Consider the following 13,325-nt stretch of genomic DNA (forward strand, 5'->3'; position numbering starts at 1 on the left):
ATTGGCTGATTTGGGGCTTGTCATTTTAATACCGAGTCTACACAACACTTATATGTGGAATCAAAAAAGACAATAAACTAGTGAATAAACAAAAAAGCAGCAGACTCACAGATACAAAGAACAAGCCAGCGGTTACCAGTGGGGCGAAGGAAAGGGGTAGGGCAACAAAGGGCTTAAAGGATTAAGAGGTACAAACTGTTAGGTTTAAAATAAGCTATAAGGACATATTATACAATATGGGGAAATACAGTCAGTATGTTTTAATAACTATAAATGAAACATAACCTTAAAATTGTAAATTATGATACTATACATCAGTAACATATAATATCACTGTACATCAACAATATTTCAATTTTTAAAATTTCCATAAAAATTCTAAAAAATCTACAACAATGCTGAAAATGCACAAGGGAATATTTACCTAAGGAGAATGTTCTTAATCACAATATACTACTGAGTAGTGTTCTCACCATTTCCAGAAAGGTCCAGAATAGAATCTCAGTAGAACCTCAAGACACTTTACAACAATGTATCACCCCCTCCCTCCTATTACAATAAAGGTCCCCAGAAATCCAAACTTAAGATTACAGAAAAAAAAAAAAAAAGTGACTTAGAATAGGAAAGCAATCTTCATTTAACCCCCTAGGCTCCTTTGCATTCATTACGTAAGGGTTTCTCCCAGACACCATTCATCCAGTGAGGTGTAAGTGGAAAGTCATTTTAATACAGAATCTACACATCCCTTATATATGGAATCAAAAAAGACAAGAAGACTGGAGTGGGTTGCCATTCCCTTCTCCAGGGGATCTTCCTGACCCAGAGATCGAACCCAGATCTCCTGCATCGCAGGTAGATTCTTTACCGTCTGAGCCACTAGGGAAGCCCCCTGGAGAATCCTCAAAAAAATGATCCTGTCCACACACAAGATGCCTAGAGCTTGCTTGAACTCTCTTCCCCAGGCCAGCTACTAGGCTCCACTCACTCCCACCCTGACAATTTGTTACTTAGGTGTTGAAGACTTTAGGCAACAGACAGAATTAAGAGCAATCACAAGTCAAGGGAAAGGGATCACCTTTAAAACATGATAATCTCATCCTGTCCACATTGTAGGCCACGTGATCCGCAACAAGACCAAACCAAAGAACAGAACAGGGAAACAGCAGGTCATGCCAGAAACCCTGATGACTCTAAACAATATGGAAGGCCCCAAGTCCACTGGGAAAGCAGATCAGAGGCTCTGCCATACATTTTCAAGGTGATTCAACCGACATACAACAGCTCAAAAATCATTCACTCATTCACTTAGTTATTTGGCTGAGCTGGCTCTTAGTTGTACCACATGAACTTTTAGTTGGGATCTAGTTCCCTCACCAGGGATCATACCCCAGACCCCGCATAGGAGCATGGAATCTTAGCCACTGGACCACCAGGGAAGTCCCATCTCAAAATAATTTAAGGCTCACTTCTCTTAGCACAAATACCATCTCCTAAGCTTTCACATCTGGACCTAGCCTACTAGTGGTCATAAGTAAACCCAGATATGATAGATATATCATCCTTGGAGGCTTGGTCAACTCAAGAAAGAAGTCAGCCCAGAATTCCATGCTGGGATCACAGGGGCTTATAACTGCTCAAGTTCACAGAGGAACAAGGATTCAAAATCAAGTAAGCATGAGCCTAGCCTAGCCTTAATTACCATACAATACTGCAACACAAGTACCAAATGGGCACCTCCCCATTCCAAGCTGCCATATCCATAAACTATCTCATGAGACACATATGTGCTGACCACTCAGTGCCAAGTACCATGTATTAAAGACACAACTATGAACAACACCGCCCAAGTGCAGCCCCTGCCCTTGTGGAACTTACTGTCTAGGTAGGGAGATGATAGACAGTGGACACGAACACATGGGCAAATGTGCAGAAGGAGCTCCAGTAATTCCTTCCAACAGAGAAATGTAGGGTCATGGTTGACAAATCTATTAGAGGAGATAGAGGGAGAAATGAGCTCTGGGAGGGCTTCCTCAAAGAAGTGATATTTAAGCTTGAGGTCTGAACAATGAGACAGAATTGGTGCAAAGAACAAGGCTGCAACTGCAGCCTGAAGCCAGCAGAGGCAAAGGACTGAGGATCCCAGGCAACAGCAAAAGACCAGTGAGGCTGAAGCACAGAGAACAAGCAAGCGAATAGAGAGATGACAGAAGACACAGCCAGAACAAGCTGTGCCTGTGGGTCCAGGGAAAGGGTCATTTTATTTGGGGAGTAACAGAAACTCACGAAAGGCCCTTAAGCTCAGAACTATTACAATGATCTTTCAGGATGTCTCTTAGACTTCTGCCACATGCAACTGAATGGACAACAATATTATTCATTTATTTATTGAAATAGAAAACTTTTCAGGAAAGGCAATTGGGAGGAAGCACTACAGGGTTATGTTACATTGGAGATGCTGAGAGAGAATCAAAAGATGAGTAAAAGAGGCTGCCAGAGACATTGGTCCAAAGTCCAGGAAAGACATCTAGATCAAAAACATACATCTGGCAAGAGTCGTTTACAGGTAGGTGGTATTGGAAGCCACAGAACTAAAGTAGGATGTGGTAGAGCATTGAAACAAGAGGTCTCAGACTAGGCACTTAGGATACTTAGGAAGGGACAGACAGGAGGAGGAGATGACAACGGACGCTGGGAAGAAGCTTCTGGGGCACTGATGATGAAGACAGGGTTTTAACTGTGTGAGCCGCAGAGAAATTAAATAAGGAACAAGGCCTTAGCAATACCGAAGGCAAGGAGAGAGAAAAGCCCAGACTGGAGCTGGCTTATAATTAAAAAGCGAGGACATCTGTGGGAACAGCCCTTCTTCACAGGGATGGCCACCAAGGACAGAGATGCGAGAGGAGGACGGCCGAAAGGGAACATGATCTAACTCCCAAAGCAGAAGGCCTGGGTTCGATCCCTGCTTAGGGAACTAGATCCTGCATGTCACAACGAAGAGCGAAGGTCCCATGCGCTACAACTAAGACCCGGCACAGCCAAAGAAGTAAAAAGATTAAAGCACATCTCTGTTCCCCTGTTAGGAATACAGAAAAGATGGTCCGAAGTCTCTAATGGGGGCGGAGACAGGATGCAAGGAGCAAGCAATGGCTCAAACAAATGGGTGTGTAGATTTCATGAACAGAAACGGAGGGATTTGCTACCAGAGAGTTATTTTTCCCATACAAGGCAAGGTCAGTTATCAAGATTTGGGGTGCGGAGAAAAGTGTGAATAAAGAGGAGCATGAAAGAAGGAATCATTACAAACAGTGGGGACAGGGCTTCCTGGCTGAGAAGCAAGCAGGAGTTTATGGGACCTCCACTGGGCCTTGTGAGACTGTCTCTAGTGAGGCATGAAAAAGGTGAGCAGTTGGTTTCACCCTGTAAGACTATTTCCAAGAGCCCATCAGCATAAGATGATATAATGCAGTGTGCCCAGTGTGGGTGAGGCCCAGAACAGATGCTAAAGAGAGAGAGGACTTCCTGAAGGGATAATACAGAACTCAGCCTGAAACAGGCATGGGAGTTCTCCAGTCAAAGGATAAGAGTAAAAGAAAGAGGGGAAACCAGTGATTCTAAGCATGCAACCACCAGCAATTCAGTGTCACTAAAGCCCCTGAAGAAATCAGAAATCAGGGGAGGAGGCTGGAGAGGTCTGACAGGCTCCAGGAGTCACCAGGATGGGACCTAGAGATGCTGTTCAGTTCAGTCGCTCAGTCGTGTCCAACTCTTTGTGACCCCATGAATCGCAGCATGCAAGGCCTCCCTGTCCATCACCATCTCCTGGAGTTCACTCAGACTCACGTCCATCGAGTCCGTGATGCCATCCAGCCATCTCATCCTCAGTCGTCCCCTTCTCCTCCTGCCCCCAATCCCTCCCAGCATCAGAGTCTTTCCCAATGAGTCAACTCTTCGCATGAGGTGGCCCAAGTACTGGAGCTTCAGCTTTAGCATCATTCCTTCCAAAGAAATCCCAGGGCTGATCTCCTTCAGAATGGACTGGGTGGATCTCCTTGCAGTCCAAGGGACTCTCAAGAGTCTTCTCCAACTCCACAGGTCAAAAGCATCAATTCTTCGGCGCTCAGCCTTCTTCACAGTCCAGCTCTCACATCCATATGTGACCACAGGAGTCAACAGTAAATACGGCAATGAAAACATAGCTACGTGAAGACCCTTTAGAATCAGAACCCCGAAACCCCACACTCTGTGGAGTAAGCACTGTCCTTCACAAAAGGGCCATGCCACAAAGATTCCACATGAGCAATTTTACATCCATCCTTCACCGAGAGAATTGGATGCCAATATCTAACTTCCAAGGGCTAGCACCAGTGTAGACAAAAATTATAAGGGGCTTCCACCTTACTGTTGGCAGGTCAACAAGCATATTTCCAAAATAACAGAAATAGTAGTTACGGCAGGCATCACTACAACCCAATTCTTTGATAAAAGTGTTTTGATTAAAAATTTTTAACTTAAACTCCACTATCATTTTTCTTCTTTAATGAAGTCTGGACTTCCCTGGTGGTGCAGCGATTAAGAATCCACCTGCCAATGCCAGGGACAAAGGTTTGCTCCCTGATCCAGGCAGATTCCACATGCCATGGAGCAACTAAGCCTGTGCTCTAGAGCCTTCAAGATGCAACTACTCATGCCCACGTGCCAAGAGCCTGTGCTCTGCAAGAAGAGAAGTTCACGCACCACAACGAAGGGGAGCCTCTGCTCACCACAGCCAGAGAAAGCCCACAAAGAGCAACGAAGAACCAGCAAAGCCAAAAATAAACGAACTTTAAAAAAAAAGCCTGATTATGTAACTTCTGAACTGAACAATTCTATTCAAACACAAAATCCTAAAGTAGCTGCTAAATGCTTCGGAGTAAGGCAACGTGGGTTGAACAACAAAGATGGTTTTCTTCTTTTTCTAAAGACAGAGACTCCATGAAATCTCTCTGTTCCTTCTAAAATTTCACAAAAATACTATATAATATTTGTGAGTAATAAATGTTATGGAAGTTTTCTAATGCCAAAGCGAGTCTTCTTCCCTAGAGATAAACATATACCAATTCCAGGGACTGCGCCTAAAATCTAAGGCAATTCCTGATGGGGAAATTACCAAATTTGAAAGAAACAGCTGAAGTAATAGTATGGAGAAGAGTTTTCAAATCCTAAAATATTAAAAATCAATCGGATAATTTAAAAACAGAGAAAGCAAATTTAGAATGTGATTTTATAATCATTATATAAAACTGTATTTTTCACATAAAATACTTGAAGCAGACACACAAAAAAATGTCTTAAGAAGCCTTGCTAATGAGCCATGGAAAGAGTTTGAGATAGTCTTGCTTAGAAACAGCATGTATCTATATGAACATAAAGTATGTTAATAAATCAGTTGGTCTCATCTTAGAGCAGGGGCCAGACAACTCTTTCTATAGAAGGTCAGGTAGTAAATAATCCAGGTTTTGAGCTGTGCGGCCTCAGATACAACTACTCAACTCTGCCCCATGCAGTACAAACGCAGCCATACATAGTATACTAATGAACGAGTGTAGCTGTGATCTGACAAAATTTCATTTACAAAACAAGAGGCAAGTTGTGTTGGGCCTATGGACCCCGGTTGACTCAACCTGCCTCAGAGAATCACCTTGAGTGTAAGGTGTTCTTCTTACTCTTATCTGATTATATATATATTTTTAATATCCATTTGTCATACTTGCAGGGCACCAAAGTTGGGAGGGAAGGTTGAATGTTGGATAAGGAAATCACAGCTCAAGAAGCTCTCAAGTCAAAAAGGACTCAAAAGTGCTGCAGCAGTATTTGCCTGAGATAAGCAACCAAGCAGGCAATCTTGAAAGCCAAATGCTCAAGTGTAAAAGGTGTCTTAACAACAGCTCGTGTAAATTTAATAGTGGACTTTTAACAGGGGCTGTGGCTCCTGAAAGTTTTAGTGAACTACAAGTTCACCATGAACTGAAGTTGTCATAAAGTGCCCTAGAAGATAATGAACACATATGTATGCTACATATGTTGTTCAAATCCAAATAAGATAATCATTCAATTGTGTCTTGTAAGATCAGAAGCTATCTCAACAGCAGGTTCACCACATTTGAAGAGAGACATTCTTGTAAAATAGATTTGCTGTATGTCTCCGGAAATTCAAACAGGGGCTCACCTCTCTCTAAAGGGGTGAGATGGGGAGGGAGGTAGGAGGGAGGTTCAAAAGGGAGGGGATATATGTATACCTATGTCTGATTCATGCTGAGGATTGACAGAAAACAACAAAATTCTGTAAAGCAATTATCCTTCAATTAAAAAATAAATTTAAAAAAAGGAGAGACATTCTCTAATGGGCGCATAGTAGGAATCTGAGATGAGCAGGCTACAAATGTTTAGAAAAACAGGTTAAAAAAAAAAGTGTTTAATGTGATTAGGGAGAAAAAGAACATTTCGAGGGAACAAGATGTAAGCTGTTTCAAATATTTAAAAGGGTACAATACGAGAGAAGGAAAAATCATTTTGATATGCTTGAAGAGGACAAAACCAGGTCTAACGAGGAAAAGCTATAGGGCAGATTTGGGTTCGCCCCCAAGAGGAACTCAATACGAACTACGCTGGACCCAACAAGGTAGTGTGACACCCAGGTTCCTTCCCCATCAACAAGTACTCACTGAAGCAAGCTGGCCCGTGACCTAAGACACTACCACAGATTCTGCCAAGGAGACCTCTGAGGTCCTCCCCATCTCTATCACCTGGATCCAGCATGAGACGCGGGAGGCAGCAGCGCACACCACATCTCAATGTTGTGTTATGATGACAAACCACAGACTCCATCAGAACCCCACAATCCAAAGTAGGAGCACCAGATTACTAGGTAACAGTGTGGAGGGTTAAATTTCTTCTCACTAGTTAAGCCTGAAATCCCTTTTTGTAAGCCATTTGGATCTGAGAGCTTAAACGTCTAAAAAGGAAAGGGACGATGGGACTTCGTTGGTGGTCCAAGCTGAGAGTCTGGGCTCCCGGTGCAGGGTGGGAGCCGGGGCTCAATCTCTGGTCAGAGAAGGAGATCCTACACGCCACAGCTAACAGGCACATGCCACGACCAAAGAGCCCCCGTGCTGCAACTAAGACCCAGCACAGCCAAATAAATCAATATTTTTAAAAAGGAATGAGAGGGTGGTATCTTTATCTGCCTCTGCAGTTTAAGCCAGAGCTGAGACTCTCGTGACAACTGTAGCTGACCTGGAGAGATTAGGCTCTACTGGGGAAGATTCACTGCCACTGCTTTAAATTTCCCTCCCTCCCGTATGACACCAAAGGTGAAGTTTGTTTTTTTTCTTTAACTTTTTATTTTCTATTGGAGTATAGCCAATTAACAATGTTGTGACAGCCTCAGGCAAAGAGCAAAGGGACCCAGCCATACAGATCCATGTATCCATTCTCCCCCAAACTCCCTTCCCATCTGGGCTACCACATAACACTGAGCAGAGCTTCATGTGCTAAACAGTAAGTCCTTGTTGGTTATCCATTTCACATAGAGCAACGTGTACATATCTATCCCAAACTCCCTAACTATCCCTTCTCAAGGCGAAGTTCTGATGTACATTCTAACGAGAAGAGGGTTTACAACAAGAAACCCATATTCAGTAAAAAGGCAACAAAGGCAGAACTGCATCCCAGGATATCTTTAGTAATTTTTTTTTTTTTTAAAGTCTCAGTCCAGCTCAAACAATGAATCAGCCAGCAGACTCACTACGCCCTGCCTTCCTAATCACTCAACTCTAACAAGGACAGACTGATTCTAATGAAACAGAAGGAATTATGACCATTCCCCATGGCTCTCGTTATTTTAAGCCTGGATTCCAAGTGTTCTTGACCCCAGAGGAATGCATAATCTGAGAGCAAGGGAGAATTTCCACTATTTTTCTCCCATGACCTTCCAGAGACTTCCATTTCATTAGGCTGAAGCAAAAACTCAACTTTCCAATTCATGTCAAGAACAGCGGCAGAGAAACCTTTTGGCAAAAACATATTATTTTTCCTTGAACAGAACTTTGAGAAAAGGTGTCAAGGAACTCATATATATCTGAACATAAAGACTATGTTTCTCAAACTTCCCCTCAGGAAAAAAGAGATTTAGCCCTATATAAGAATTCTTAGCCTCCTGAAGGAGTGCACTTTCCAACGTTTTGGTGAACAAAGAATTGTTTCAAGAATCTTAGCCTAAAACAGCCCTGAACACCCCTAGTTTCAGCTACTTAGAGATCACAAACAGGTTTGACTTACAAACACAAGGGGAAGCTAAGAAATTGAAGAGATTTATTTACATTCAGGAGATGCTCAGTAGTTTCATAAAAACCACTCTAGAAGAACAAGCTAAGTGATTACATTAAGAAAGTCATGAATGTACATATATGTATAACTGAATGACTCTGCTGTAAAGCAGAAATTAACACAACATTGTAAATCACCTACACCTCAATAAAGTAAATTTTTAAAAACAGAAAGCCATGAAAATACATCTCAGGAATAATTTTTTTTTTTTAAGTGAGACTGTCCAAACGTGCTGTAAGGCGGTACTTGTAGCTTGAGATAAAATTTCCAGTGGAAGCATCAGAAAGACATTTTAAAGAAGTCTGTATCTCAAAGAACTCAGACTGATGTGGCCACAAGGAAAGCTGTGCTGAAAAATTTAGAATGCCATAATCACATTAATGGCAAAGGTGTCAAGAGCTGGAATAACTTCCTTCATGAGATATGGGAAATATTCCTAAAGTATACACTGGTAATTTAATTTTTAAATACAGACACACATTTAATCAACTAAATCATGATAATACATATCTGATTATCTGGCAGACACATACATGCATACTTAAAAGTAAGTAAGTTCAAGCTATCCAAAAATTTCTCATATAATCTTTTCATGGGAAAATGGTCCTGCATTACCATCAGGCATAAACATATAGGTAGTGGATATCTGTCTTTTTGGCTACTGGATACTTGAAACCTCCTTTCTATGTTTGAGAAATTCTCCTCCCAAATAGGAGAAAACGCAAAATGACAGACACTTGCTTTCCCTGCTATCTTGCGTGAGGTCCTGGCACCTGTCCAGAGTTCCACTAGTCAGTGACCCCCACTCAAGAATTTGATTTGGAAACTAGTACAATCCCTGGGTTGGGAAGATCCCCTGAAGGAAGAAATGGCAACCCACTCCAGTATTCTTGCCTGGAGAATTCCATGGACAAAGGAGCCTGGCGGGCTACAGTCCATGGGGTTGCAAAGAGTCAGACACGATTGAGCATCTGAGCAACAGTACTTGAGAACCAGGTCCTGGTGGTGGGAGCAACTCCTCCCTCCCAGGCACAGCAGTTCCACCAACAGCCACCAGGGGCAGTGGTTTTGCTGGTGCACACGTGGTGGAAACAGCGGCACTCTTCAAGCCCAACTCTGTGGTACAACCCTCGGCGTCATTCCCAGTTCCCAAAAAGATACTCCAAGCTACCACTATTCTTTAATAAACTCCCTTTCTGGTGGTCTACTGGATAAGAAGTCACCTTGCAATGCAGGGGATGCGGGTTCAATCCCTGGTCAGGGAACTAAGAGAACCAAGACCCCACAGGTCATGGAGCAATTAAGGGCTGCACAGCACAACTACTCAGCCTGAACGCCACAACTAGAGAGTCCAAAGTGCTGCAATGGAAGATCCCTCGTGAGGCAATGAAGACCCCGTGTGCCATTGCTAAGACCCAAGGCAGCCAAATAAATAAACAATGAACCTCCTTTCTGTTCAGAAAAGCTAGACCATGAAAGTGAGCATCTAGACTAATATTTTTTTTTAAGTTCAGAACCTGAAACCGTCTTGTCTAACTGCTTTCAGTGATATCCTTCTCCATATTCCAAAACAAGATTTTTCTCCTGATTAAATCAATTCTCTTTTAGTTAATTAGATTACTCCCCATCCACATGGTCCTTTGCTACTTCTTTCTCACTCTGAACTATACCTTCCCCCTATCAATCAAGGCTCAAATCTTAAAGGGAAATTTTAAATGAACACTAAAGTCCTCCTTCCCTTTTTTTTTTAAGGCTAAAATGTTGGCAAAAAATGACAAAGTTTCACAGCTGGTTTTGCTGAAAGAGTCCCGCCACAGAGACAAATACTAGGCCAGCATTTCCTCACTTAGGCTCTGTTTTTCAGTTCAGTTCAGTTCAGTGGCTCAGTCATGTATGACTCTTTGCGACCCCATGAACCGCAGCGCGCCAGGCCTCCCTGTCCATCACCAACTCCCGGAGTTCACCCAAACTCATGTCCGTTGAGTCGGTGATGCCATCCAACCATCTCATCCTCTGTCGTCCCCTTCTCCTCCTGCCCCCAATCCCTCCCAGCATCAGGGTCTTTTCAAATGAGGCAGCTCTTCGCATTAGGTGGCCAAAGTATTAGAGTTTCAGCTTCAACATCAGTCCTTCCAATCAATACCCACAACTGATTTCCTTTAGGATGGACTGGCTGGATCTCCTTGCAGGCCAAGGGACTCTCAAGAGTCTTCTCCAACACCACAGTTCAAAAGCATCAATTCTTCGGCGCTCAGCTTTCTTCACAGTCCAGCTCTCATACATGACCACTGGAAAAACCATAGCCTTGACTAGATGGACCTTTGTTGGCAAAGTAATATCTCTGCTTTTTAATATGCTATCTAGTTCTGTTTTTAGACCACAGGAAAAACAATTTTCTTTTGTTGCCTGTGTATTCTCAACTATACAGGACATTACTTGCTCTCTGCCTACTTAATACCATTAAGTAAAAAGAGGAAGAGTATATCATGCTAGAAGCAATTTTAACTTCAAAATAAATAAATCCTTGGATGTTATTTCATTTGTAAGCACAGTACAAGCTAAGTTAATCCCTCCTGGTCAGAAAAAAGAATTAATGGAAAAATATGAAATTAAATTTTCTAGTGGTAATAGCTCAAACTCACCAGCTAAGAATTGGAGAGCATTTTAATGGACCTGTAAAATAAGCTCTAATTGGGACATAGGTGCAGAGGGTCTGCACATTAATTCTGCAGGGTTTGCACCTCAAAATGAGCCAATTAATATGAGATGGTTCCTTCAATGTCTGATTCTTTCAGGCCATGGCAATTTCACTTAAAAGCCTAGGAACCATAATTTGTAAAATATTGATATATATTCCAAATGCATGACTTTAGTTACCACGCTTGTGCTTTTATTCAGACAATTCAAGAATAAAAGTTCTCCAACTTTCAGTCCTAATTCTAAACAGCTTGAAATCTAACAAAGCTACAGGGTTTGAGCTCAAGGTCTGACCAATTCTGCTCTGAGTTAGTGCCCCTGATGTTTGGCCACCTCACCCTCGAAAAGGGGCTTCCCTGATAGCTCAGTTAGTACAGAACACGCCAGCAGTGGGGGAGACCTGGGTTCAGTCCCTGGGTTGGGGAGATTCCCTGGAGAAGGGAAAGGCTACTCACTACAGTATTCTTGCCTAGAAAATACCTTGGACTGCATAGTCCATGGGGTCGCAGAGAGTTGGACACCACTGAGCAACTTTCACTTTTGCTCTCAAAAAAGTTGAGTCATTTTATGACAAAATTTTAAGATGCACTTAATGCCTATTTTCTAAAAACAAATATCTTAGTGTTTGTTTGGGGACTGCTTGGGGTGGGGGAAGGGAAGCATCAATTTTGAAGGGCATTAATCAAAATAAAAGTACCGATTTTATTCAGATTAATTAAGTCAAACAGAGCCCACCAGGAAAGGTTTTTCAGTGTTTATTTTTTGTTTGCTTTTTATACTTAGGAAAAATCAAGAATCTTCTAACAAAAGCTATTGCTGCTGCTGCTGCTAAGTCACTTCAGTCGTGTCCGACTCTGTGCAACCCCATAGACGGCAGCCCACCAGGCTCCCCCGTCCCTGGGATTCTCCAGGCAAGAACACTGGAATGGTTGCCATTTCCTTCTCCAATGCATGAAAGTGAAAAGTGAAGTCGCTCAGTCGTGTCCGACTCTTAGCGACCCCATGGACTGCAGCCCACCAGGCTCCTCCAAACATGGGATTTTCCAGGCAAGAGTACTGGAGTGGGGTGCCACTGCCTTCTTCTGTTGGGTTTTACCTATTAAGGGGCTACCCCGGTCGCACAGCAGTAAAAAGTTCGCCTGCAAAGCAGGATACACAGGAGATGCGTGTTCGATCTCTGGGTCTGGAAGAACCCCAGGAGGAGGAAATGGCAACCCGCTCCAGTATCCCTGCCTGGAAAATTCCATGGATAGAGGAGCCTGGCGGGCTGTAGCCCCCGGGGTCTCAAAGGGCAGGACATGTTAACCTTGAGCCTCATTCCCTCTGTGCCTGAGGGGCCACGAAAACCTGGCTTCTATTTTTTAGACAAAATAAATACTTGGGCAGAACATCATGAGGAGGAATAAAATGCCCCAGGAGTGAAAGTTAAACCTGTCACAAAGCTGTAAAAGTATCTTGAGAAAATTAGAGGGATTTTTTTAACTGCAAATAAGAAAATGTTAATTTCTGAGGTAAACAGTATAACTCAATGGCATGGCTAGAAATGGGACATCAGGAACAAGGAGACAATAAATTGCTGAATAAAGAAAATATGAGAGACAGACAGAGGTAGAAAGGAGAACTATTCAGAAAAGAACACCTACACTTTTGACCAATGACAAAGAGGTGAGCTGTCCACCCCTTCTGTGAGGCCTGGGGCAGCAGGGCCCTTGATAACTCATTCTCTGCTGCGTAGCCATGAGCTAAGCGCCTCATCCTGGAATAGGGCCTAGGTTCTCTCTGTATCCTCAGGTGCTAGAACTCTGCCCAGCTCATAATGGCATTCAAACGTGTTTGTTTTATGAAGCAGGAGTCTCTCACAAAATTATATAATATAAAGAACAGCATTTCTGGATCAATTTCCTGCTGCTGGCAATAAAGTCACCATGAATGCCCAAGTTGAGTTTCCTCTATGTGTTAAGGGAAACACTGACTGAAACCGCTCAGCCTGGCCAAGCACCAGAGTGACCATTTGCAACAGGAGTTCCTGGTAAGGAACATGGAACTAACAAGCCCCCACCAACTGGAAGAGTTCAGCAAAGGTAAAAAGACACAGGAGATGCCAGTCCACACGTCCTCCCAGAATCCTCCCCTTTGGAACCCATCTTGCCTGAGTGATGCACACAGCACCAGGAAGGACCCTGAGTCAGAATGATTGACCAGAGACAACTTGGAAACTAACCCCATCACTAAAAACCCCAAGACTGGGAGCCACGTGGCAGAGC

General features: G+C 43.0%; 1 protein-coding gene across 1 annotated transcript in view; it reads right to left on the reverse strand.

Moving 5' to 3' along the window:
• Positions 1 to 13,325, reverse strand: part of ARHGAP10 (Rho GTPase activating protein 10) — a 369,765-nt gene that overhangs the window by 248,847 nt on the left and 107,593 nt on the right. The window lies entirely within an intron of this gene.

The sequence above is a fragment of the Oryx dammah genome, unplaced genomic scaffold, assembly GCF_014754425.2.
Source record: "Oryx dammah isolate SB20612 unplaced genomic scaffold, SCBI_Odam_1.1 HiC_scaffold_12, whole genome shotgun sequence".
Lineage (NCBI taxonomy): Eukaryota > Metazoa > Chordata > Mammalia > Artiodactyla > Bovidae > Oryx > Oryx dammah.